The sequence below is a fragment of the Schistocerca gregaria genome, chromosome X, assembly GCF_023897955.1.
Source record: "Schistocerca gregaria isolate iqSchGreg1 chromosome X, iqSchGreg1.2, whole genome shotgun sequence".
NCBI lineage: Eukaryota > Metazoa > Arthropoda > Insecta > Orthoptera > Acrididae > Schistocerca > Schistocerca gregaria.
Window position 1 is genome coordinate 773,970,524 of NC_064931.1, and position 25,045 is coordinate 773,995,568.

The following is a 25,045-nucleotide window of genomic DNA, read 5'->3' on the forward strand; positions in this document are numbered from 1 at the left end:
TGGTGGGTTCTCAGCACAGAAGGAAGCACTGCTGTCTGACATTTTCATGAAGCATAACTGTGGTATATTAGTGGACGAAGAAACACACAGTCGACGAAATAACCGTCGACAGAGGGCGAATGGAGTGAAATTTGCCTTAGAGGGACCTAATGAGCAATATGGGAGTGCAATTCTCACAAAACTGGACACTGATATGTCCGCAAATATTGAAATCCTTAAAGTGAAAATTCAATCTTGCACTATTAAATCTGTTTACAAGCCACCAAATAAAGGACAAAAATTTAGAAAAACTTGTGGTTTTGATTCTTAGCCAACAGAGCTGGTCACGAGTGCCATAGTACTTCTTGCGGATATAAGAAGGCAACCACGAATGGCGAAAACCTAGGAGACTGGCCGAATTCATGGGTTTAAAACTAATGCATGACCCAAAGTAGCCCTATTTTTTAAGAGTGGACGATGGAGGATTGGCTACCATTTTGCTCACTAAATCAAGAAGCACATTGTAGAATCATTCCCAAGAATATAACACCGAGCTATTATATGTACTGTAGAAGCAGTTGTTACACCAGAAAAAGTTATAGTTAGAAGACATTTCAACTTCATAGCAGTTCGGTGGGATCAATTTTCTCAGAACTTGTGTGAAGAAGTCATAAAAATCAGGCCTTTTCCAGAAAATTATGAAGATTTTTAGAGCTAGTAAAGAACATCTCTCGCAAATACACTCGAAGAGGTTATAGAACAGTGTAGTTACCAGGATTTGATAGAGTCAAAAGTGCTCCTTAAGAGATATGAACAGCTTTTCGAAAACAGTCCATTCTCAGAAGAGACAATACAAAGAGGAGAGCCATTCATCCAAGTAACATCAACATCTGGAACAGAAAAAGAGCCTAATCTCCCCTAAAGTTTGGACATGAAACGTAGTAGTCGACAGGCATGGAAGTTAACCTAAGCGGTGGTACTACAGTTTCACACTCAGGAGTGAGCAAGAGTCACCTCTGAACAAATAGCACACCAACTGCTGTTGAGTGGAAAAACCGCAAAAAGAACAAAAGTAACAAAAATGAAATGACGTGAGAGGAGAATCATCGTCTTGACACTCCATTCACGTATGAAGAACTGCTATTCGTTGAATGAAAAGTAACAAACCGGCAGGCTTGGACGGCATGAGATCAGAGCAAATAAAGAACTTCGACCTTGTAACTATCAACTCGATACTGAATGATGAACACTTGTGTTGCTAAAATGATAATTCCACATATCAGGCACAAGGCAAAAGCGGTTCAATTGCTTAAACCAGGCAAAGAACCAAATAACCCCAAGAACTTCAGACCTGTCTCATTTCTGTGCCATTTGTTTAAAGTTCTGGAGGATATGATTTTGTATCTAATTTCTTATCTGCCTACAGGAATATCATTAAAGAACAGTCAGGCGTCAGCCCAGGAATGGCATGTGCTAGTCAGATACTTAATTTAACCCAGTACATCGAGGAAGGGTATGAAAGAAAGCAGATTACAAGAGTTGCCTTTATCGATATTACAGATTAGGATACTGTGAATCATAAGAAACTAACAAAGAAGCAGAACACAACAACTAAGGACAACTGACTGACGCAGTTTGTTCTGTGTCTGCTGCAGAACAGACGACTTTTGTCATTATAAATGACAAAAAGAGTCAGTGGAGGATGCAAAAGAATGACCTTTCGCTGGCTCCAGGATTTTATAACATTATGCCAATGATGAGCCACTCAACACAGAAACTCGGTCCTTGATATATGCAGACGACACAGCTGTCGCTGCTCAGGGAGCGACATTTGAAGAAGTAGAGATCAAGCTAACGTCTGTTGTGGAAGAACGTGCCATCTATTACGATCACAGCCACTTGGAACCCAATCCAGATAAAACTCAAGTGCGTAGGTTCCATCTTCGCATCGAGGCAAGAAGGAAGTTGAACATCACCTAGAATGGATGCAGTCCTAGTCTATGTGTGCAACCCCAGTGCCTAGAGTTAAAGTTGGATCGTGGCTTAATCTACAAACAGCAATGTATAGATACAAGGTAGAAGTTATGCACCAGGAACAGCTCTGTCCGCAGGCTGACGAACATGACATGGGGTGCCCAGTGCAGCGTCCTCCGTACATCTGCACTTGCTCTGAGTTTCTCTACTGCGGAGCACGTCGCACCAGTCTGGAGGAACTCTGCACATCCTAACCAAGTTGATTTGGCACTTTATGAGACAGGCTGCTTAGTCGCAGGGTGTCTAAGACCAATCCCAGTCAACAAGATCTTCCCAATCATGGGAGTACCACCTCCAGATGTAAGAAGACAAGCAGCAACAGCGAATAAGAGGAAGAAACAGGAAACAGATCCAAGGTATCCATGGTTCAGAGCTCACGCCTATCCATCATAACTGAAATTCAGGAAAAGCTTCCTACTTACAACAGCGGCAGTTCCCTGTTCAGTAGAAGTCCGCCGAGCCGAGCTGCGGAGAACAAAGTCTCCTGGAGAAATATGGTCAGCAAAAGAGAAGCTACCATCAAGCTGCCATCTCCAGTACGGGATCTGGAAGACACTCAACAGGTTTCGAACAGGAGTGACAAGGTGCAAGACTAATTTGAAGAACTGGGGTGTCAGTAATAATGAAATGATGAATTTTGTGAATGTGGAATAAGACAGGACGCTGAACACTTTTTGGCCTGCAGTAACGTGAGAAAACGCTGTGACGTTGAACAGTCGTTAGCAGCGAATGACTGGGCCATTATGGTTGCCGAAAATTAGACTCGTAAGTGCGAAATTCTCTGTGATCAATATTGAATTGTAGTTTTTATTGTATTTTGTCTTAGTATTCTCTGGACACGGATAAATAAAAGTTTAAAATATCGGTAGGGGGTGGGAGGGGGGGGGTTATTACCTGTCTGCAGGTAACGTGAAGTAGGTATACTGTTTGGAAGTCTATGAGGTCGGAGTGGGATATGCCAGAAAGCTATAGAAAATAGAAGGAACATGAGGAAGAAGTGGCTCACTGATAGGAAGAATGAGCAAAAAATGGAGCATTTTCTCTCAACACCAGAAGGATGACGAAGCGAATCCTGGAAACAGAGAAGAGAATATATCAGTTTACTTAGAACAAGTTGAGATAGAGACGTACAACAAGGATTCAAGATAATTTTTCCAATGTATCTACAATCAAAAACGTGGATTTCAGAGCCCAACATTTTCGTTGGAGATAAAAACTTCAACCTGATAAACGACAAGGAAAGAATTATAGGAAGATGGAGAGAATACGTCTCAGAACTGATCAGCCCTGACCCTGATGGGATGCTACCTGCAGACACCACAGAGGAAAGGAAAGATGAAAAATAATGGGAAGTGACAGAACAAGTTGTGAAGATTGCAATCAAAGACTCCGAAACTATAAGGCTCCAGGTTATGACGGAATAACGGGAGAATGACCACTTAGAGATACATAAACTTGTCCAGTTGCTTTGCAAGAATGAGGCACTGCTAGAAGACTGGAAATTGGCCATAATATGCCAGACATACAAAAAGGAAAGCAAAATGGAATGTGGTAATTACAGAGGCATCAGCTCACTGGATGTAACCTACAAAATAATCTCTATCATTACCTTCATAAAATTACTACCATTCAAAGAGAACAACACACAGGAATACCAGTCTGACTTTCAACCAAACCGATCGGCAATGGATGACATTTTCACTCTGAGACAACTGTTTGAAAACCACTGGGAATATGACAAAAATCTATAGTCTGTTCGTCGATTTTCAACTTGTATACGACAATACGCATAGGAATAGCCTATACAGTGCACTGCGTGACATAATCCCTGAGAAGATAGTGAGAATGGTGCAAACGTGTATCGATGGGTCAAGGGCAGCTCTGCATTTTCGAGGAGTCACGTCAGAAACATTTGGGACTGAGACAGTCTCAAGCACAGGTATGCTCTCTCATGTGTTTTGTTCAGTGTCAGCTTAGAGAAAGTAATAATGGAATTTAGGCAACAGGAATAGGCTAGAGGACAGATGGATGGTAATTTCAGTTGCCCCGCTTACACATGTGATATAGTACTGTTAAGTGAATCAACCCATGAGTTAAAAGAAATGTAACAGAAAATGGCCAACTACGCTCACAAGGGTGGGTCAAGACAATGTGGAGTTCATGCAGAAGACAAGACCAGCAAGAATTTCTTGAGACAGATGGCGTGACATTCAAAAGAGTTCATCCCTTCAAATACTTGAGATCTTGGTTCACCAGCAACAACAGCACAGAAATGGGTATTAAGTGGGAAAATAGCAGAGGGAATTAAATGCATGTATTTCCTTAGGGACACGCTCAGTTCAAAATCAATTTCAACGAATACTAAGATGAGAATATATAACACAGTGATATGTCCAGCAGTCATGTACAGCTCAGAAACCTGGAGCATGACTAAACGAGAACTATTAATATCTGGAAGAAGAGTAATAAGGAAGAAATGGGGGCCGATCTTAGAGCAGAATGTAGAAGGATGAAGAATGACGAAAACTACCCTTTGATGCAACAACCAACAATACTACAGAAACGGAAAAGCAAAACAAACCTATGAGTGGGCCATATAGCCCGCACACCAGAAGAAAGACAGGAGCAAAAAGCACTTGAGTGGAAACCAAACACCAGGCTCCCCATAGGACGACTAATGTAGCGTTGGATGGACGACCTGGCGAAGGACGCAATAGACCTGGGAACTGCAGACACGTGGAGGAACCGAGCACAAGACAGAAAGGAATGGAGGCAGTTTGCCAAACCAGCGTGTGGTCTGCATGGCATGTGACCGCTAGGTATGTATGTATATGGTACTGCATTTTGATATGTAATAACGACAATAAATATGTTTGAAACTGCTGAGTTCAGGGCCAACCACTCCATATTAGCAACGGTAGTCATTACAGGCGAAACAACGCCAACATTGTTAGTGCCAAGAAGATCATAGATATAATGATGATATGGATCAGAAACCTAATGACAATATGCCGAATGGCTCGCTGCAGATTTAAATAAATTCGAATAACACCACCAGCTCTTACTTCCGAAGAATATGGGATGGAGGTAACTCGACAAGAGAAAATAAATTTGGACAGTACAAATGTTCAAAGACTTCGCTTATATAAATTAACGTCATGCCTTGTCTGTACTCTTGGATATGCTAGCTAAAGTGGGAACTTAGACAGACTGCGGCACTAAAGAGTCTGGGTTATCCAACTTTTTCAGAAGAGAAACTATCCTCAGAACATCCCAGTCATTGAATAACTTCTCAGTTAACAGTGAACTTCATTTTTTGCAAGGTAAACATCTGTTTCTTTTCAAAACTATACCCTCCCATTTAAATACCTACTACTCACAGTTTTATTGCCTTCTATTTTGAAATCGCTCAGCCACTTCACCCGAAGGTCACTCACCTATCATAAATTTAGGCAAAGAGGAAAAAAGAACTACATGCCTGCTAATTTACCAACGTAAATAATTATTAGATGTAACTTCTTTCCTTAGTATGGAAATAGAAAGAAGAAAACTACAGAATCGGCAGTTGTGCTGTCTCCTGTAATGATGTTAATAAGAAACACTTTATTTATTTATCTTATTTTACCAGTGTAGTTTGTGGAATTTCTTCAGATCTTATAACGGAATCAGCCTTAAAGTACACCTATCACAAAAGAGCCCAATATAATCACTCAATCACTTTGCAATTGCTTTAAGTGAATTAACTGCTACAGATTCTAAAATTTTCTTAGCTACCCTCTTTATCATGGGCTAAGTCCACTCAACTTCCAATTGCACTTCAAGCCCTCTGACGGAGTGGGCAGCTTCATTAAAGAAGAAATAAAATGGACAAATTGTTATTAAGAAGAATATCGTCAGTAGGTGATACTTCCCACAGCTGTCTATCACATGTACCAGTCTAAATCTAGTCTGATACAAGGCATGTGTTGTTATCCGTCTTAGATTATCGATTTAGAATTTTTATGATCGAATTACAGTAGTATTTATCTTATGAGTCAATTATGTAGGCAAAATAAAAGCTTATCCCAACAGTTACATGGAAATGACATCGAAGACTGATGAACAATTACAGAAACTACAAACTAGATGCGAAGCACGAGTACAGGTATATATCAGATTCTTCTGGTTGAAATAAGCTATCTCATTCACACTTTCGACATACACACGGCCACGGACAGCTCACTTTGTTCTTTGCTTGCCTCTATATGAACGTCCTCATTCAATAGTAAAGCGGAAAGACTGGCGATTGCAGAGCCATTGCTGATAAAAAGGACACATGGAGGTCATACGTGATGAGAATGTGGGTCGCAATACACGCGAGACGAGCCAAATGAAATGAAGAAAGCTTTCAGTGCTGTTTACGACCTCTCACAGCCCCACTCTAGACTACCGTATAACATTCGTCGTTGTTAATTAATTTTTGGACATGCAGGTGATAAAAAGTCAAAGAGGAATATTCTGTTCACGTGTTACTACATCTCTGGGCGCTTTCATAACCTCTTTTTGCGATTAAATGTTGCCTGGACTTACTACACTTAAATTATTTCCTTGTGCCTGTAGATGTGGAGTGACGTTTCTTACACATTTACACACAATGACATAGCAGTCTGCAGTCCACCTTGGCGACTCGTAACTTCTTCAGTTTAGGCCAGTGTGAATTGCGGCGAATAATTAATTTGGTTATTTGCCTTATCTTCTCATCACATAAATTTTTAATCGTTCACAGACTTTCTTCCTCCTGTCTTGACCAGGACTTTTAACTTTGGTTTTCCTGGAACCCCTCTGAAGTTGTAGACCCCAGTTATGGACGCAACTTGTTCCAAATTTCCTTTTAATCAGTCACAAATTTGTCCACAATTTTTTTTATTTCATCAACCTATTTCGTCGTCTCTACTAACTAGTTGCTGTAGCTGAATATTTTCTTTGTTAATTTACTCTCACTCTTTCTTAGGTATACGTTATGAAATTTCAGGTTTCCCTTGTGTATCGTGTCTGTTCTCGACAATACCTTTACAGTTCCACATTTTCTCTCTGCCTCATTTTTTTCTGTTTTTGGTCTTCATATCTTCCTTAAGATTTTTCTTTCTTTCTTCTCTGGCTCTTTCATTTCTCCTTTCTTGCGTAATATCCCCCATTACAAATTACATAGTCCTTCGTTCTTCACTACTGAAGTGTAATTTTTCATCCTCTCATTGTACGAAGTTGTATTCTTCTGGCATATACTATGAGTTAAGCTATACGCTCCTTTGATGTTCCTAGCTCTTCCTTTTTTTTCTTCAAGTTTTTCTGGCTGTATCAGATTCCCAAATTTTTAAGTTTCTTTACCGTCTTTTTGTTCCAAAAGCTCGTTTTCAGGCGCTTTTCTTTGTACACTTCTTTTCGCTGTAGACCTAATCACGTTTTCTTGGTTTTTTTAAATATTTTTTCGATGATGTGCATGCTTTATTCTTTTACCAAAATCTCATCATCTTCTCACTGTGGTTTTTCTTACCTTCCTCTACCCTTATTCTCTTTGATATCACACTTGGTTTACATTACTCTGATTCTTGTTCGTTAAGCTTTTGAATGCAGCTCTGCCATGTAGAATTTTGTTTTTAATGCCTGTTTCATGAAGATCATTTTAAATTCAACTAATCAATTGTTTTTAACTTTCATTGAGAGGGCAAGATAGAGAATACATTCAGTCTGCCTATTATCGTTCATTCTCTCGAAATTTTGGTAGAACTCCTTAGACTTCTTTCCATCCAGATTCCCTCAACATTAACGGCACCAAAAATTTGCCTTAGTATTTTCCTTTCTTCTTTTTCAACGTCTTCAGTTAATAGTCTACTTCCGGTGATTAAAGTCACTGATGCATATAACGTTTGAGATATGACTACAGTGATCTAATATTTTAATTTTGCATTACAAGATATTGATTTGGTTATTGTATGTATTCCATGTAATTCTATATGCAATTTAATGATTCTTTCTTTGCTTCACTATTTAATGCATAGCGTTGGATGATTTCTACTAGGTATTTAAATTTGGATACTTCAAATATTTCACCGAACTCTGTAAACATTGGTTGTCCCTCTAGGTATCGAGGAGGATCTTCCATGTACTGGGCGTTTCCATACGAAATTTTCAGTCCACTGATAGTTGCTATTTAATGGAGTTTTTCAAGGAAGTTTACCTCCTCTTATCTGCTGCTTGAAAAGATCGCTACATCATATGCGCAAGTCAAACGAAAATTAATTGTAGTTTCACGTAGTCTGTCAGTGGTTATTCCACTTATTTCTTTGTCCCATGTTCAAATTACGTTTGGTAGAAGAAAACTGAATACTGTGGAAGGTAGACTGCATCCCTGCTGGACTCCTGTTTTAATATCAAAGGAATTTAACTTGGAATTTAACTTCTGAATTATTATCAGTTAATGTTTGATTAATCAACTGTCTTGTGTTTCCATCCATCTTAAAATCAGGCAGTATATTAAACAGTGAACATGTATCTATTGAATCATATGCTTCTTTGAAGTCCACAAAGGTGATCATCGTTCGTCCGCCCTTAAGGATTTACAAGACAGTCTTGAAGTTGAGAACTTGTTCCACAAAGTATCTAACGTTCCTAAAACTTTATTCACATTCCCCCAATGCATTGCCCGTTTGTACTACAAGCTTTATGAAAGAATTTTGTAGGTAAATGGTAGCAATGAAATCCTAATCATGTTATATATGATTTTTTGTCTAAAATAAACCGGAGTGTAAAATAGATCAATAACCCTTCTCCTCAGGCGGAATGTTGCTTATCTTTCTCTTTCTGATACTCACAAGTAATCTTGAATAGAGTTTTTTCTACTGTATGATGTAGTTTTCTAGGATTTCCTGACCACCCTCTTTATTTTATTTTTTTCAAGTATCGTTAACGTGACGAATTTCCGTTAGGCGCCGGTACTGGTACGGTGCAGTAGGGCTTCAACACAAGGACCAGTGTTCATTACAGCTGAGACAACAGCAATAGTGGTGCTACTCTTTGGAAGTACCGATGCATTAAAGAAATATGGAGAGGTCCAGCACCGCGGTTGAAGAACATGATTCAGAAGTTAGAATCCGCTGGCGATTTGGGAATTGCTTCTGGAAGAGGCCGACGACCAGTTGCCCCACAAATTTTTGAAGAAATTATTGTTTCCATGGCTGAGAATGATGTGCGCAATATGCGATCTTCAAGCACTGCACGAACTATGTCACGAGACCTGAATATTCCATGGTCCATCGTGGAAAAATACTGCAAAAAAATTCTGAAATGGTAGCACTAATGTGGTTCCAGGCTGTCCTGGATGCAGATGGTCGTCCCGTTGAGCCAAGTTTGTAACCTGGAACGGAAACATGGTACGTTATTAACAAATGTTGGCCTCTCATGTGGAAACTAAAATGTTTTTCTTTCGATGATTTATTCGTCATTACGCTTCCGCTTTTCCTTATATATCTTTCCAAAATTTCGTTGCCCCACGATCACTCGTTTTCACAGGAGCCCTCTAAAGTAGCGAAAGTTTAATAATAATAAGCCATGATATTGTCTCTTCGTCTATTTACAACTCTTGAGACAGTATCTATCGAATTATGTGTTTTATGGTTTTTTAATCAATGAACGCAACTACCATGTTTATTCCTGCGATTTTTTAACTCTTATAACAATTTTGGGACAGCAATTTTTTCACACAGGATCTATCTTTCCTAAAAGTCCCTTTAGTGATTCAACTGAAGTTGTGCTACTCTTAATAAGGCATTGGAAAGCACTTTATACGAAGTAGTTAGCAGGGAAAGCTCTCAGTAGTTATTTGGATTGTTCTAGATTACCCTGTTATGGAATAGATATATAAATGCCCATTTCGAGTCTTCAGGGATTTCCTCTTTTTTCCGGATATCACCGATCAGACGAATTGTCCCTAAACATTTATTACATTTCAGTGGCCATTCTATCTTCCTTAGGCTCTGTTTTTTTTTACTTTGTTGATAATATCTTTCACTTTCTTTAGACTAAATAAATTTAAACTGTTAGACCTCCTGGTAGTTCCTAAATTCCGGTCTCGTTTGCTGTTCCTTGCAGTTTAGTGTGGTTTCAAAATAGATGGCCATTCACTGCAAAATGCTACTAGATCATCCACTACGATGCCTAAAGCAACAGTGAGGATCTGTTGTGATGTTGGCACTTGCTTACGGCGACGAAAACAGGAAAGGCATCAAACTGGAAAAAACGGTTGTCTACAGATATAATTTGCGGACTGTTTTTCGCTGCTCTTAAAAGTAAAGCAGTATATTTTAAAAGATTAAATTAAATTTTCGCTGCAGAATATGCATTTCCAGAAAAATATTATCTTCACTATTGTTAGAAGGCAACATTGTCTTCACCATTCACGTAGTTATGACAGTATCGTAATAAGCTGCGTTGAGCACGGTTATATACACCGCAAGTCAATGATGTGTTATCGTAAACAGCCGGATTTCTGACAGGAGATTGTCTTCCTAGTGTACAGGTGTCTCAAAAAAAAAAAAAAAAAAAAAAAAAAAGGTTCAAATGGCTCTGAGCACTATGGACTTAACATCTGTGGTCATCAGTCCCCTAGAACTTAGAACTACTTAAACCTACCTAACGACATCACACACATCCACGCCCGAGGCAGGATTTGAACCTGCGACTGTAGCAGTCGCGTAGTTCCGGACTGAGCGCCTTAACCGCGAGACCACCGCGGCCGGCACAGGTGTCTCACAAAAACTAATTTTTACAGGGACCAGCCGCACTGGACAAGAAAGAGGATCTCTCCTAAGTACTGATGACTGAAGCAAGGTCTGTGCAAGGTGTGCATTACTATTTGGTATGATATTAGCTGCGACCCCAGAAAACATGTGATTAAGAGAAACATGTAACAATAGTTAGGAGAAACAGCGTATAAACATCTTCCGTTATAAGGGCTGGAAGAAAATACTGGTTTATTGTGTAGTCCACCTTGTGTTTCCACACAATAGTATCACAACCACCCATATTATTCAGAACGACTATCAGACTATTAATAATACAATTTCTAGAGATTCATGACTTTCAGCTGATAAGCACTTTCCTGATTCTATTAAATAATGCGACATCGATATCTAACAAGGGAACCTTCCCATCGCACCCCCCTCAGATTTACTTATATGTCGGCACAGTGGATAGGCCTTGAAAAACTGGACACAGATCAATCGAGTAAACAGGAAGAAGTTCCGTGGAAGTACGAAAACATTAAGCAAAATATACAAACGGAGTAGTCCATTCGCAAGATATGCAGCATCAACGAGTGTGTGGAGTGAGGTGCGCCGTGGTCCCGTGGTTAGCGTGAGCAGCTACGGAAAGATAGGTCCTTGGTTCAAGTCTTCTCTCGAGTGAATAGTTTCATATTTTTATTTTCAGACAATTATTATCTGTCCGTCCTATGCGAGGTAACTGCGCCGTAGTATGGGGACGCTACACATAAACAAACATCGAAACACACGTCGTCAGTCGACTACAGCGCACGGAAGAGAAAATATTCCTGGTAACGTGGCTCCCTGGCGCTGCAGTTGACTGTTCGCTAAATTGGACGAGAGTCCATTAAATACGTGAGATGTTCCCATTGGAGAGGCAGGTCCTTTCGACTACTAATCGCACGGTTTTCCGGTACGGTCACGAAACGCAGACACTAAATTTATTTCAGTGAACAGATACGTCAATGAACGAACGGACAGATCATAACTTCCCGAAAACAAAGAAAGTAAACGTTTCACTCGAGGGAAAACTTGAACCAACGACCTCTCGTTCTGCAGCTGCTAACGGTAACCACGGGACCACGGCGCTCCTGAGCTGAAGCTGTCCTTGATGTTGTCTATCGTGCTCATGGACTACTCCGCTTTTACATTTTGCTTATTGTTTTCATAGTTCCACCCAACTTCTTCCTGTTTTCTCGATTGATCTGTGCTCAGTTTTTCAAGGGCTATCCACTGTGCCAACTTATAACTAAATCTGAGGGGGGTGCGATGGGGAGGTTCCCTTTAAGTTACCCGAAAGGAGTTGAAACAGAATTGGACAAATATTGAGAAAGGAAATAGCCGTCATCTTGACGGAAACATATTATTTCATTCAGCAGTAGCAATATAGGGTAATTAAGGAAATTCTAAATGAGGAAGGCACAATGAGGTTTGAATGCTACATCTGAACTTGACGGAAACATTTTATTTCATTCAGCAGTATCAGTATATGGTAATTAAAGAAATTCTAAATGAGGAAGGCACAATGAAGTTTGAATGCTACATCTGAAGGATCTATCTACATCGAGGTTACTGAAGACGGAGCACTAGCTCAGTTGATGAGAGAATAGCTCTGACGTTTTTAAGGACCCATCACAGCATTCGCTTAGAACTACTAAAGGAACAGAAAATTACACCAGTGTTGTTGTGTGGAGATTTAACACCCGCATCTCCCAAATATCTTGGTCCGTAAGCGAAAAGTACATTGGTGGCGGTAGGATCATTCTGCAGTCAGCCAGTTCTCTAAATTTTCTCAACTGTGTTCCTCTAAAAGAACGCCTCCCCTCCACGTATTCTCATTTGTGTTCCCGAAGCATCCCCGTACTATTTGCGTTTTGTTCGAACCCAATGGTAACGAATTTAGCAGCCTGCCTTTGAATTGATTTAATGTCTTTCTTTATTCAGACCTGGTACGGATTCCAAACACTCGAGCAATACTCAACAACAGGTTGCAATAGCGTCCTACACGCGGTGCACTTTACGGATGAACCCACATATTCATTAAATTCGCCCAGGAAACAGAAGTCGACAATTCACCTTCACTACCACAATCCCCACATGCTCACTCCATTTCATGTCGCTTTGCAAAGTTACGTCCAGGTATTTAAACGACGTGTCGAGCAGAACGCTACTAATGCTGTATCGGAACATTATTGCTTTGTTTTTCTTACTCTCCCAAATTAACGTACATTTTTCTATATTCAGGGCTAGCTGCCATTCGTCACACCAACTAGAAATTTTGTCGAAGTCATCTTGCATCCTCCTACAATCATTCAATTTCGACACCTTACCCTACACCACAACATCATCAGCAAAGAACAGCAGATTGCTGCCCACTCTGTTCGCCAAATCATTTATGTACTATATAGAAAATAATAGCGGACGCATCAGTCTTCCCTGGATGACTCCTGATGATGCCCCTGTCTCTGATGAACACTCGCCATCGAGGATAACTTACTGGTTTCTATTATTTAAGAAGTCTTCGTGCCACTCAGATATTTGGCAACCTGTTCCATATGCTCGTACCTTCTTTAAGTCTGAAGTGGGCTGCCGTGTCAAATGCTTTCCGGAAATCTATAAATATGGAAATATGGAATCTGCCTGCTGCCCCTTACCCATAGTTCGCAGTATATCATGCGAAAAAAGGGAAGCAGAGTTTCGCGCGAGCTCTGCTTTCTAAAACCGTGCTGATTCGTTGACATAAGCTTCTCGGCCTCAAGAAAATATATTATATTCGAACTGAGAAAATGTTCAAGGATTCTGGAGTTAAGCGTTGTTAGGAATATTGGTCTGTAATTTTGCGGCTCCTTTCTTTTACCCTTCTCATGTATATAGGAGTCACTTATGCTTTTCTCCAGTCGCTTGGGACTTTGCATAGAGCGAGAAACCCGCGATAAATGCAAGGTAAGTATGTGGATAATGCAGTAGAGTACTCTTTGCAAAACCAAACTTTGATTCCATCTCGACTTGGCGATTTATTTGTTTCCAACTCTTCCAGCTGTTTCTCTACTCGAGGGATGCTTATTTCTATGTCGTCCATCCGGGGGTCTGTGCGATGGTCAAATGACAGTGTGGTTGTAGTGCTCAAGCGCTACCACTGACGCTCCTTTATGCGAAGCAGCGACAATCATTTTTCAGATTTCGCGTGGAAGAGTCGTATGCAAGCGATTCGCGCCGAAAACATATGAAAAGTTAGCAGTTGTTGATAAAGTGTGATTTTGAAGTTTGCCATCATATCGTAGGGCAATAATGAGTAATTAATCTATTTATTTGCCGAGGGTGAAGGTAATTACACAAGAACTAATTGAACAAATGAGTATCACCATTCGTATCCAGCAGCATCCGTTGCCAGGCTGTATTATAACTTGAACAATCTTTAAGGTTTTCATGAACTGTCATAGCGCGACAGTGTGATCTGAAAAAACAAAACAGCAATGACAAACTTCAGTGTGAAAGTGGAACTAAATTAAACTGCTAATACATGCATGGTTGGGTCCAACTTCTGTTGTAATATATATTACGTTGAACTTCAATAAACGAAGAAAATGGTACGAGGCACATTCCGTGAGTGAGTTTCCCTACTTTATAAAAAAACATAACATAAAATGTGTGATGGGTCCAACTACTGCTCTAATATATATTACGTTGAACTTCAATAAACGAAGAAAATGGTACGAGGCAAATTCCGTGAGTGAGTTTCCCTACTTTATAAAAAAACATAACATAAAATGTGTGATGTTGAAATAGTTTTATTATCATTGTACAAAGTTTATGTGATATCATTATCAGCATCGAAGTGCTTACCTTCAAGAGAACTTTTGAGTTGGGGCAACATGTAAAAATAACTTTTGGTAAGATCTGCTGAATATGGAGGATGCGGGAACATCTACCAGTTAAATGTTCCGAACTCCGCATGAGTCATTTGTGCTGTATGAGGCCGAGCATTGTGAAGGAAAACTTCGTGAGACAGAAGTTGAGAACCTTTTTTTATGCTAGGTCGCTGATTCCTCGAGACAGTGCAGTACGTCTCTGCATTCATTGTGGTGTTATGAGGGAGGTAGTGAGCGAGCGAAACCTCCTCACAGGCCCAAAAGATGATTGCCATAACTTGTTCTGCCGAATTTGTGTCCTTTGCCTTTTTTGGACCTCATTCGCCAGGTTTCTTCCACACGATGCCGTGATGTTTTGTCTCAGGAGTGGAAAGATGGATCCAGCTCTCATCCCCAGTGTCAAGCCGTTTGAAGAACAAATCTCGCTCTCTCTGATGCATTTCGCAAAACGTTCTCGCAGAATCCATCCATTGCTTCTTGTGGACCTCACTGGACGAACGTGGCACCCATCTTCCACTGACTTTGCGGTAGTGGAGGTGGTATGGTATACCAGTATCTTTGCAATTGATGAGGTCCGACTGAAGTGCCAGGAGACTGCCACATTAGGATGCAGTCAATGGTACCAGGATGCTCGTCCTCCACAATGCTGCGAATTACAATAATAGTATCATCACATGTTGCTGCAGTGGCTCTCCCTGTACACTGCTCGTCATGCATATCTTTGAGCCCTTTCACAAACTGTACTCGCGAACGTCGTACCATTGAATACTAAAACATTCTTCTCCATAGGCAGAGGTTAACTGTCGATGGATATCGACTGCGGATAGCTGTTTTTCTACGAAAAAATGAATGACAGAGCGCAGCTCCCAAGCGGACACACTTGGTAGTGGTAATTCCATTCTAACTAGCAGCGTACCGGCAAGATAACAGAAACCGGCGTGAACGTTGTACGTGTCACGGCAACAGTTCACAAGGGGTAGTCAATAATTAATGCAACATATGTTTCTCCGAAAGCAGGCTGGTTTTATTCAGGATTCCAATACGCCATATTATTCTCCACTCTTTTAGCTGCGAAACTGTGTTTTTCAACACAATCTCCGATCAACGCGACGGCCTTACGCCACATTACTGGGAAGGCCTGTACGCCCGCATGACACGACTTCACTCGTCGAGATCGGAGCCAACGTCTTACTGTATCATCCTGGTACTGCTTCCCGCAGAGTTCATTGGAAGTCGAAATGTGCGAGATCCGGGACGCAGGGTAGTTGAGGAAGTACAGTTCACTGAAGTTTTGTGAGTTCATGTCGCTGCGCAGACTTGTGTGAGGCCCTGAGTTCTCATGGAGAAGGAGAAGTTCGGTTGCATTTTTGTGGCGACGAACACACTGAAGTCGTTTCTTCAGTTTCCTGAGGTCAGCACAAAACACTTCACAGTTGATCTTTACACCATGAGGGAGGACATGACACAGAACAATGTCTTCGGAGTCCCATCAGACCATCGACCTGACTTTACCGACTGACGGTGCGCCTTTGAACTTTTTCTTCAGAGGAGAGATGGTGTGGCGCCACTCCATGAATTGCCATTTTGTTTCCGGTTCGAAGAGATGGCCCACGTTTCATCGGCTGTGACGATGTTCGACAAAAAATTTTCACGATCCGCTTCTTAATGCGCAAGCAGTTACGCTCAGATTGCCCTTCGGTGCTCTTTATGATCTTCTGTTTGGAGGCGGGGAATCCAGCGAGCACACACTTTGAGTTCCACAACTGGTGGATGAGTGTGTCAGCACTACCAACTGACACGTCCAGCTGTGTAACGAGGTGTTTGGTTGCTATCCGTCGACCACTTCGAATGACTTTGTCCGCACGTTCCAACATTGCAGGAGTCACAGCTGTGTGCGGCCAGCCGGCACGCGGGATATGCTACTTCTGCTATGATGACAGACTCCTCGCGCAAAGACACACCATGCTTTTGTTCACTGGCAGGTCTCCGTAGACATTCTGTAATCGCCTAAGAATATGTGCGATGATCTGGTTTTCCGCCGAAAGAAACTCAATGACAGCTCTCCGTTTCGAATGTACTTCCGTTTCGGACTATAGTGGCACCATCTGCCGGAACTTCATGGAACTGTAGGGGCTGAAGCGACAATATTCCACTATGTCCCACAACAAATTTCGTGTTTTTCCAATCGAAACTGGCCGAGAAAAATATGTGTTGTGTTACTTATTGAATGGCAACGGCCTTGCCGCAGTGGATACACCGGTTCCCATTAGATCACCGAAGTTAAGTTCTGTTGGGCGTGGTCGGCACTTGGATGGGTGACCATCCAGGCCGCCATGCGCTGTTGCCATTTTTCGTGGTGCACTCAGCTTCGTGATGCCAATTGAGGAGCTACTCGACCGAATAGTAGCGGCTTCGGCCAAGAATACCATCGTAACGACCGGGAAGGCGGTGTGTGGACCCCACGCCCCTCCTATCCGCATCCTCCCCTGAGGATGACACGGCGGTCGGATGGTCCTGATAGGCCACTCGTGGCCTGATGACGGAGTTACTTATTGAAAGCACCTCATATCTTGCGGAGAAACGAAATAGGGAAATTTACTAATTGCACGATCCTCGTATGAACTGTTATCATTTCAAAGAAATCTTTTCACATAAATCGGAGCATGACGAGTTTAAAGATCGTGAATAAAAGAGACGCGTATCCGTTTTTGGTAACACAGAATTCGTAAAAGCACGTTCTCTCTGGTAACCATCGCTTGCCGATGTCCAGTCGCCGCAATGAAGGCTGTTTCAACTAAAAATCAGAAAAATATAGCGAGAGAAGACTAGACACTACGTAATCACATCCGGTTGGTGAATACACTGCCTTATTTATTGCTTCACCTCGTTCTTCGTAATGGATGTTAGGCCAGTTCAACGCTCTTCCTGCCCGTGGATCTGTCAGATAAATTATCTTCGCCTCCCCAGATACGAAATATATGATATTTCATGGAAGGGGTCCAAGTAATATGATACATTTCATTTGCTCTAATAACGCGACAACCTACCACATTCTGGCGTCACCTATATCATGCGATCATTAGACAATATCACCTCCTTAAACGCACACTGTCGCAGAGCGTTGCAGAATTCTGCTAGACTACACCTTTATGGAAGTGAACAAACCGTCACTGTACCTATATACACCGACAGCTATTAGCCGCGCCGTAGGGGGACAGCGCGACGCCCTCGCGGCTATAGATTTGCTCAGCCGCTCTGTCGTTAGCGTCGCCGGTAGACCGCATCCTCCGATCAATGTGCGTGGCCGACTTGCGTAATGAATCCTTCCTCATCTCGCTAAAGGCATTGCGTGACATGCAAAATCCATCTCTTTTTCGCAAACCGGTAAGCCATCACGTCAAACTCGGATCGACAAAACACACCACTACCTCCGAAGGCTGCAGCTGCATGTAGGAAATGTACAAATGGCAAACACATCGGACAAGAACTTCGACACTCCCAGGAGACATGACGCTAGTACCGAGTAACACCCTCGCTAGCCTTATTGACGGCCTCAGTTCGGCGAGGAAGAGACTCAACAGGTTTCCTAACGTGTGCCATTCAAGCTGAAGCCATTTACTGTTGATTAGATCCCGTAGAGCCACCAAATTGCAGGGATGTTGATTACTACGTTTCATCCGCTGTTTGGAAGACGAGGCTGTGCACTAGAGATCAGAAATGAGCTCCGTGCACTCGCTTTAAACACGTCAGCGGGTGTTATGACGTCATCTCCGCAATCGCCGTCTCGGCACGCTCGGAAACTCGACCCTCGAGTCCCCTCGCTGCCCAATTAACTGAAAACTGGTCACTTCAGCCTCTTGTCGGGGACAAGTGAACTGTATCAGCGTAGAAAGAACGGCGAGCACGTGGGTTTGCCAGTATAACGGAGACCTTCTTGCATTGCAGCTACATGAACATTGTAAGGCCATGACCATTATTCTGTACCAACACAATGATTGATCGGATCTGTTAGCAGTGAAAATTATTCTGTTTTGTAAACACACACGCATACACACACAAGCGCGCGCGCGATTGCGTGCTCCTGAAGCACTTATTACAATCAACATACAACTATAAATACTAAATCAAATAAAAGAGCAACTCAAACAGCTCCGTTTGTACACCCTTCCGCAAGGGGAATTGTATGGAACGACCAAGGGTGTTGAAGAATGTGTATTGAACGAGTGAGAGTCTTTCACGCGTAGTCCCAAAGAAATCAGTACGGAAAGCTAGCCGCGAATTAGTAATACCAGTGATGTTTGTGGGGAGACTTTTAAGGAGACGCTTATAGCTACGTCCTCACCATTTGCAGCTGTTACAATCTCTAGAGGCTAAAGTGTACGGTTTACGTGCCAACTTTGCAAACGAAATGTTACTCCATGACGATGAAGATTTTCCGGTTCGTGTCGTCTTTAGTGATGAATCGACATTTCACGTAAATGAAAATGTGAACACATATAATGTGCGCATCTGGAGGTCAGGAAATCAACACGAGATGGTACTGTTACAAAGAGACTTCCATTTTTTTTTCGTGCCATATCCCGGCGAAAAGTTTACGCGCCTTTCTTTTGCGGTGAAGGAACTCCAAATAACATTTTTTATCTCGAAAAGCTACAATTATGCCTCTTTCCTCAGTTGGAGAAATCTGAACCACAGAACTTTATTTAGCGGTAAGATGATGCACCACCTCACTGGCATAACTCATTTCGCGATTGGTTAAACGACGTTGCGCCCGATCACTGGAATGGCTGCGAGGGGCCATATGACAGACTTTGTTTTGCAAGACGTCCACGTTCACACACGGTCTTACGCCATACGATTTACACCTTTGGACGCTCATAAAGGACCATGTGTATGTGCCTCCGCTACCAGCTGATCTACCCGACTTTAGAAACAGCATTGTTGCAACAGTTACTCCAGACACACTGGTCAGGGTTTGGAAAGAACTCGTCTATCGCCTGTAGACTGTTGCTTTGAATACTGTAAGTGACTGCTACAATGGACTATATTCGTAGATGTACCTCAGTGTACCAGTAGATGTCTCTGTCTTTCGGGCACAAACGACTGGTACTGAAAAGACTAATAGGGTGATTAATATTTTGTCTGTTAAATTTATGAAGCTCACAGTAAATTCTAAACAGATCATGGCACGTAAGTTATTATACCTACAGACGGAAAATGAGCATGTGACCTAAACAGGACATTTTTATGCCTTCCTAACGCTCAATGGCGTTTTATGAAAAGTTACTAAGTTGAAAAAGGGTGGATTGTTGGAATCTAGGTTGTAGTTCATGCGGGGAATAACACTGTTACAATACACAAAGTGGAAGACGTGGGACGTTTGTGTACAAGAGAAGTAACGTCACTATGAAATTAGAGTAAGCTCGTCAGAATGGTAGATGCTCATCGCAGAGATTCACCTCCACTGTTGGCAAACTGTTGAATAACGGCTACAAAAGCGAGCTAAGCTTCACACACAGTTTTTTAGTGTCTGTAGACCCACAATCAGCGCGCAGGATACCCATGTCTATGAACCGGATATGTGCCAATTGGCGACAAGCTGTCCTTTTTACAATATAGTATCTCTCGAGTTTCGACCGCAGTGAAGGTCGACTGTGTGTGAGGTCAACGTCATCGTGCACGGAGAACTGTAAAGAACTTATAGAAGAGCTGCCGATATGAAGACGTGGGGCGTCAGTGCATACAATCGGCGAGCCCAACTGGTCGAAGTTGCACGCAACCTCAACAGGGAAGTTGTAGAGGCTGAAAGAAAGCCTTCTTTGAATCCATCGTGAATTTGTATTCTAACAGGACAACGCTCGTACGCCACAAGTTACCATCACTAGAATGGGGAAATGAAAGGGAATAAGTAGTGAAATCGCCAAGTATCATCCAAAGTGAACTTGTTTTTGGCTAGTGGTGAGAAAAGGTTAATATTTGATGAAACTGTAGTTCGTACAATTTTGAGTTACAAATTCTATGGAAACACGTAAAAGAGATTGTAGACTTGTGGCTATATGAATATCATACACAATAGGCACACCACAAAAACTGTGAAGAGCATATAAAGAACGTCTGTTTCAGTATACTGATGCAAAGTAGACAAATAATTTGTAATAGTTTCATGTGAATAAAGAATGTATTTTTCATATCCATACATACTTTTATCTCTTCTAACTGTATCCACAAGAATGAAAGTATAATGGTGCAAAACCCAGTTACCACGGTCACCGATGAACCTGACTTGTATTAGCCATCCCATTGTAGGGGTAATGTTAGATGAAGATGAAAGAAGGAAGGATGAGTAAGGACTGTGAAGGAAATCGGTCGGTTTCTTTCCAAAGGAATCGACCCGGAATTTGTCTTATTCGATCTAGGGAAACCACGAATAGGGCAAAACTGGATTGCCGGTGGGTCTTTGAACCGTCCGTCGTCCGGAGTGCGACTCCATTGTCTTAACCATTGCTTTACCCCAATCGGGGATTTACATGAGAAAATATGCTAGGCTCCTCTAGTAACTTTGTGAAGTCATATTCTACATACTTGATCCCTGTAAAATGACTCAATAAAAGAACATATTGTCACCCTTCTTCATACGTGACTCCTGTAAAATGACTCAATAAAAGAATAGATTGTCGCCCACACCTTGCAACATATTCATAGACAATTAATTGTGAAAATGTGTTGAAATCCCTCGTTTCAATGTCGTTCGACTACATTCAGTCGACAGGACACTGCACCGTTCTCAGTAAGTTTGTTGGAAACAAGAGTAAATACACTTCAATCCAGTATGGGAAGCAGCAGACGGAGGATAAACACAGAAAGTGCAATGCAAGGTAAATTTCGTCGCGTCGGAAACCATTGCATAAGCTACACGTGGCTCCAAATATCGAGCACTTCTGGTAACCATTAACTGATTAACTGAAGTTGGGTTTGGCCTATCCACGGATCCCGTGATGGAGGCTGGTCAGCGCTGTCATACATTTGTTTGTTAGGTAGTTCAACTTTCGTAAATCATTTAAACGATTCTTGTCGAAACGATGTGGAATGCATCAATTTACAGGTGACGTCTACATTACATGTTTTTCAGAACATGCTCTTCGTCTTCATGTTGCGAGAGTACATCGTCTTAAGTTTGACGTGAACGAACATATTAGTCATTAACACTGCTTCTGTGACTTAAGTACATATGCTACCAGTTTTTAAGAAATATGCGTCCACGGAAAAAAGGCGTTGCCCAGAAGAAATTATATTAGGGTAGATTAAAGGTTTACTTTACTTACCTGTTAGACGTGTTATATTTTTCGACAAACAGTAAAAGATTTTGTGGGCATGTACTGAACGTCATTCTGAGTCACTCACAGCTTTAGTAATGTGCAGTCAAGGTAATTTTTTCTTCTAATTTTGTAGCTGCGGATATTATTATTCTTCTCAGATTGTGATGGATTAGTTATGACGAATTTCATCGCCAAAGATAAGTATTCTGAAACTTCAAATAAATTCCCTCACTTCTCTCACTGTTTACATTTATACAATCAATACTTTGTAAGTGATGAATTACTCCAAAAAACGACGCTATACATATTGATAAGAGGTAATATGTACAATATGCCAAAACTTTAATTTGTTTATTTGCACAACTAGGAATTACATGAAGAGAAGTAGTTACTGATCTCTCTTGTTTTGATAACACAGAAGTGTGTTTGCTCTAGTTCAAGTTTTCTTCAGTCTATATGCCCAGAATTTTTGAATATTCTCCCCTGGTTTCCTGACTCATGTCGATGTACTGCATTAAACTGTTAGTGTTATTCTATTTGTTGTAACGTCTGAATTCAGTGTTGTTCTTTTTCTTAAAATTGAGTGAAGTCCGCAGCGTCACACACAGTCCAGTACAAGTGACCTTCAACACCTCACAGATGGCAGACAGCCAGTAGCGTTGTCATAAATTAACAATAAATACCTGATGTAATATGTTTTAAATTCTTGATACTAAATAAACTTTGGGAGACCTTAGTAAATGCTGTCAGCTTACGGTCAAGATCTGAGGAATTCTAACATTGACATCCCAATGTAAATTCGCTCTTACGAGAAAAATAATCTGCAACTGGGTTATATATATTTCTGGAACTATTGAAAGAAGATATGCGCGAGAGGTCTTGTGTGTGTGCGTGAGGAGGGGGGGGGGGGGGAGTTTATTGTGACAGATTCCATTTAAATATCCTAGTAGTTATGCACAGGACTTGCGCCGACATCTCAGCTGAAAACCTCCTTAATTGTAGAGAAACTTCTTATGTTTTCTTTCTCTTAATGGGTGATTAGAATGTAGCTTAAGATCTGCAGTAATACATCACTTGTAATGAAATCTTCGGAACAATAATACTACAAACTTTTGTTTTCAAGTTTAATTTTTAGTAAAATACTGCGTGCAGATGGTCACTTGCTATTGCTAATTAATGGAAACTACATAGTGTTGTACCACGAGCTAGTCTGGGGCACTGAACTGCCTGGCGCCAATGCGGCAAAACGACGCCATACTCGCGATGTGCTGTGATTATTGTGACCACACATTCAAAGTGCAAGAGTACTTTTTCAGTACGCTGACGCTGCAAAATTCGCACCGCTGATGAGAGGAAAAGCTGAGACACCTTTCAGCTGCGATAGGGCACACAGAAAATCTGACCGGACGAGAAAAGCAGGCTAAGTGAAGTCACTATCGCTTCACGGTTTCGAGCGTGCATGCTAACTTGTTTTGGTTTCCAGGCTAAAGCACTGGCGAGAGGAAAACAGTAGGTGGCTGGTTTGTTTCGCATAGACAGTACTTGAATCAGACCCTCTCTCTGAGGGTGTTCAGATGATCTCAGACAGTACCCAGGTGTGTTCGTGATGTCGAGCTACAGCACCATCGCCTGAGTCAGCCTCTAAAGCCGTCGGCACACAGGACCAGTTAGCTAACGTTGACGTAGCGCTTTACGAATTTTGTGACGTCACTCCCTCCTATTTCAAGTTGAGGAGCCATTTCTTCACGTGAAACAAAAAAGAAATCCTGCGGGTCACGTAAAACAGGACCAGTAGGAAGCAGTAATACTCCCTACGTCAAGCAGAAAGCTTGAGAGGCCGGCAGAAAGCAAGACGCCATATCGTATTTTTGGTGTTCAATAGAAGCACATATTCGGTGGGTATTGTGTTACCCCTTGCTGTTTCCTAAGCACCAGCACATTGAATGTCTAGGGAATGATTCGTTATTCGTACGATTTGTTGTAATAACATGACGGAAAACATCATATTTATGATTAAAGAGTTTTCGTATTTAGTTTTTATCGCGTTATATCTCGCGTGTTATGAGAGTAAGCCGTCTTAAGGCAACGGTGCGTTGAAGATTCATGAGAAATCTGTCATTCTTGTTGGAATTTGTTATAATTAAATATTAATAACATTTCAGTGATTAAAGGCTTTCAAAGATTATAATCACAAAGCTGCGGCCTAGTATTTATGGAACAGAAGGTAGCTAGGTACAGGGTTCGAATTCTCCAGTTTCTGTAATTTTTGTTTCACTTTCGTCTTTTCTAATAATGGGACTTTCTTAGGAAATTAATAGGAATAATTTCTGTAATACTTGATATTATGTTAATATAAGTACTTTATTTATCTATCAAGAGTGAGTTGGTCGGATTTGCTAATCTTTTATAAACCGATGTCCTTACTGACTGGACACATATCTTTCCTTTTTGCCTTATTACAGGTTCACGAATACTGAAATTTTTATTGGTGAATACCACAGATAGAACAACGTGACTAGCATATGGATAAGGGAGGAAATGTGCATTTTAGCAGAGAAAACGTAGTAATTTTACCCTCGTACATTTTCGTGAACGTTTGTATTGCTTGCGAAGCATCAAAGCCGACAAATGCCACTGGAGTGCGCTGAGAGTGGAAAATCCCCTTAACCCCATCGACCCGTGTGGTGACAGCGCTGTCTCTCGTGACAGATATCCCGCCTTCGTATACGTCAACGTTAGCTGCCTCGTCCCGTGTGCCGACGGCTTAACTTAGAGACGAAGACAGCAATACTCAGTGATGCACCAGCAGCCTACTCTGGACTTAGACTCCATAAGCTACAGACATCGCCCTGTGCAGAAGATCGTTTGAGCCACCCGGCGTCTTCACACCGCCGAGTCACCTACGTGTCTTCGTGTATCGTCTGGTAGTTACCTGGCTTCCTTGTCGCTGCACTCCGATCCTTGTGGACCATCATGTCGCTGACCACCGCCCAGGGCGACCACACGCCTCCGACGTCGATCACGCTGGGGGCGTCGGTTTGAGTACAGTCCG

The 25,045-nt window shown here is 41.6% G+C and overlaps 1 protein-coding gene and 1 pseudogene across 1 annotated transcript in view; one reads left to right on the forward strand and one right to left on the reverse strand.

Moving 5' to 3' along the window:
* LOC126297540 (uncharacterized) overlaps positions 1-25,045 on the reverse strand; it is a 447,952-nt gene that overhangs the window by 395,764 nt on the left and 27,143 nt on the right. The window lies entirely within an intron of this gene.
* Positions 16,907-17,024, forward strand: LOC126299650 (5S ribosomal RNA; annotated as a pseudogene).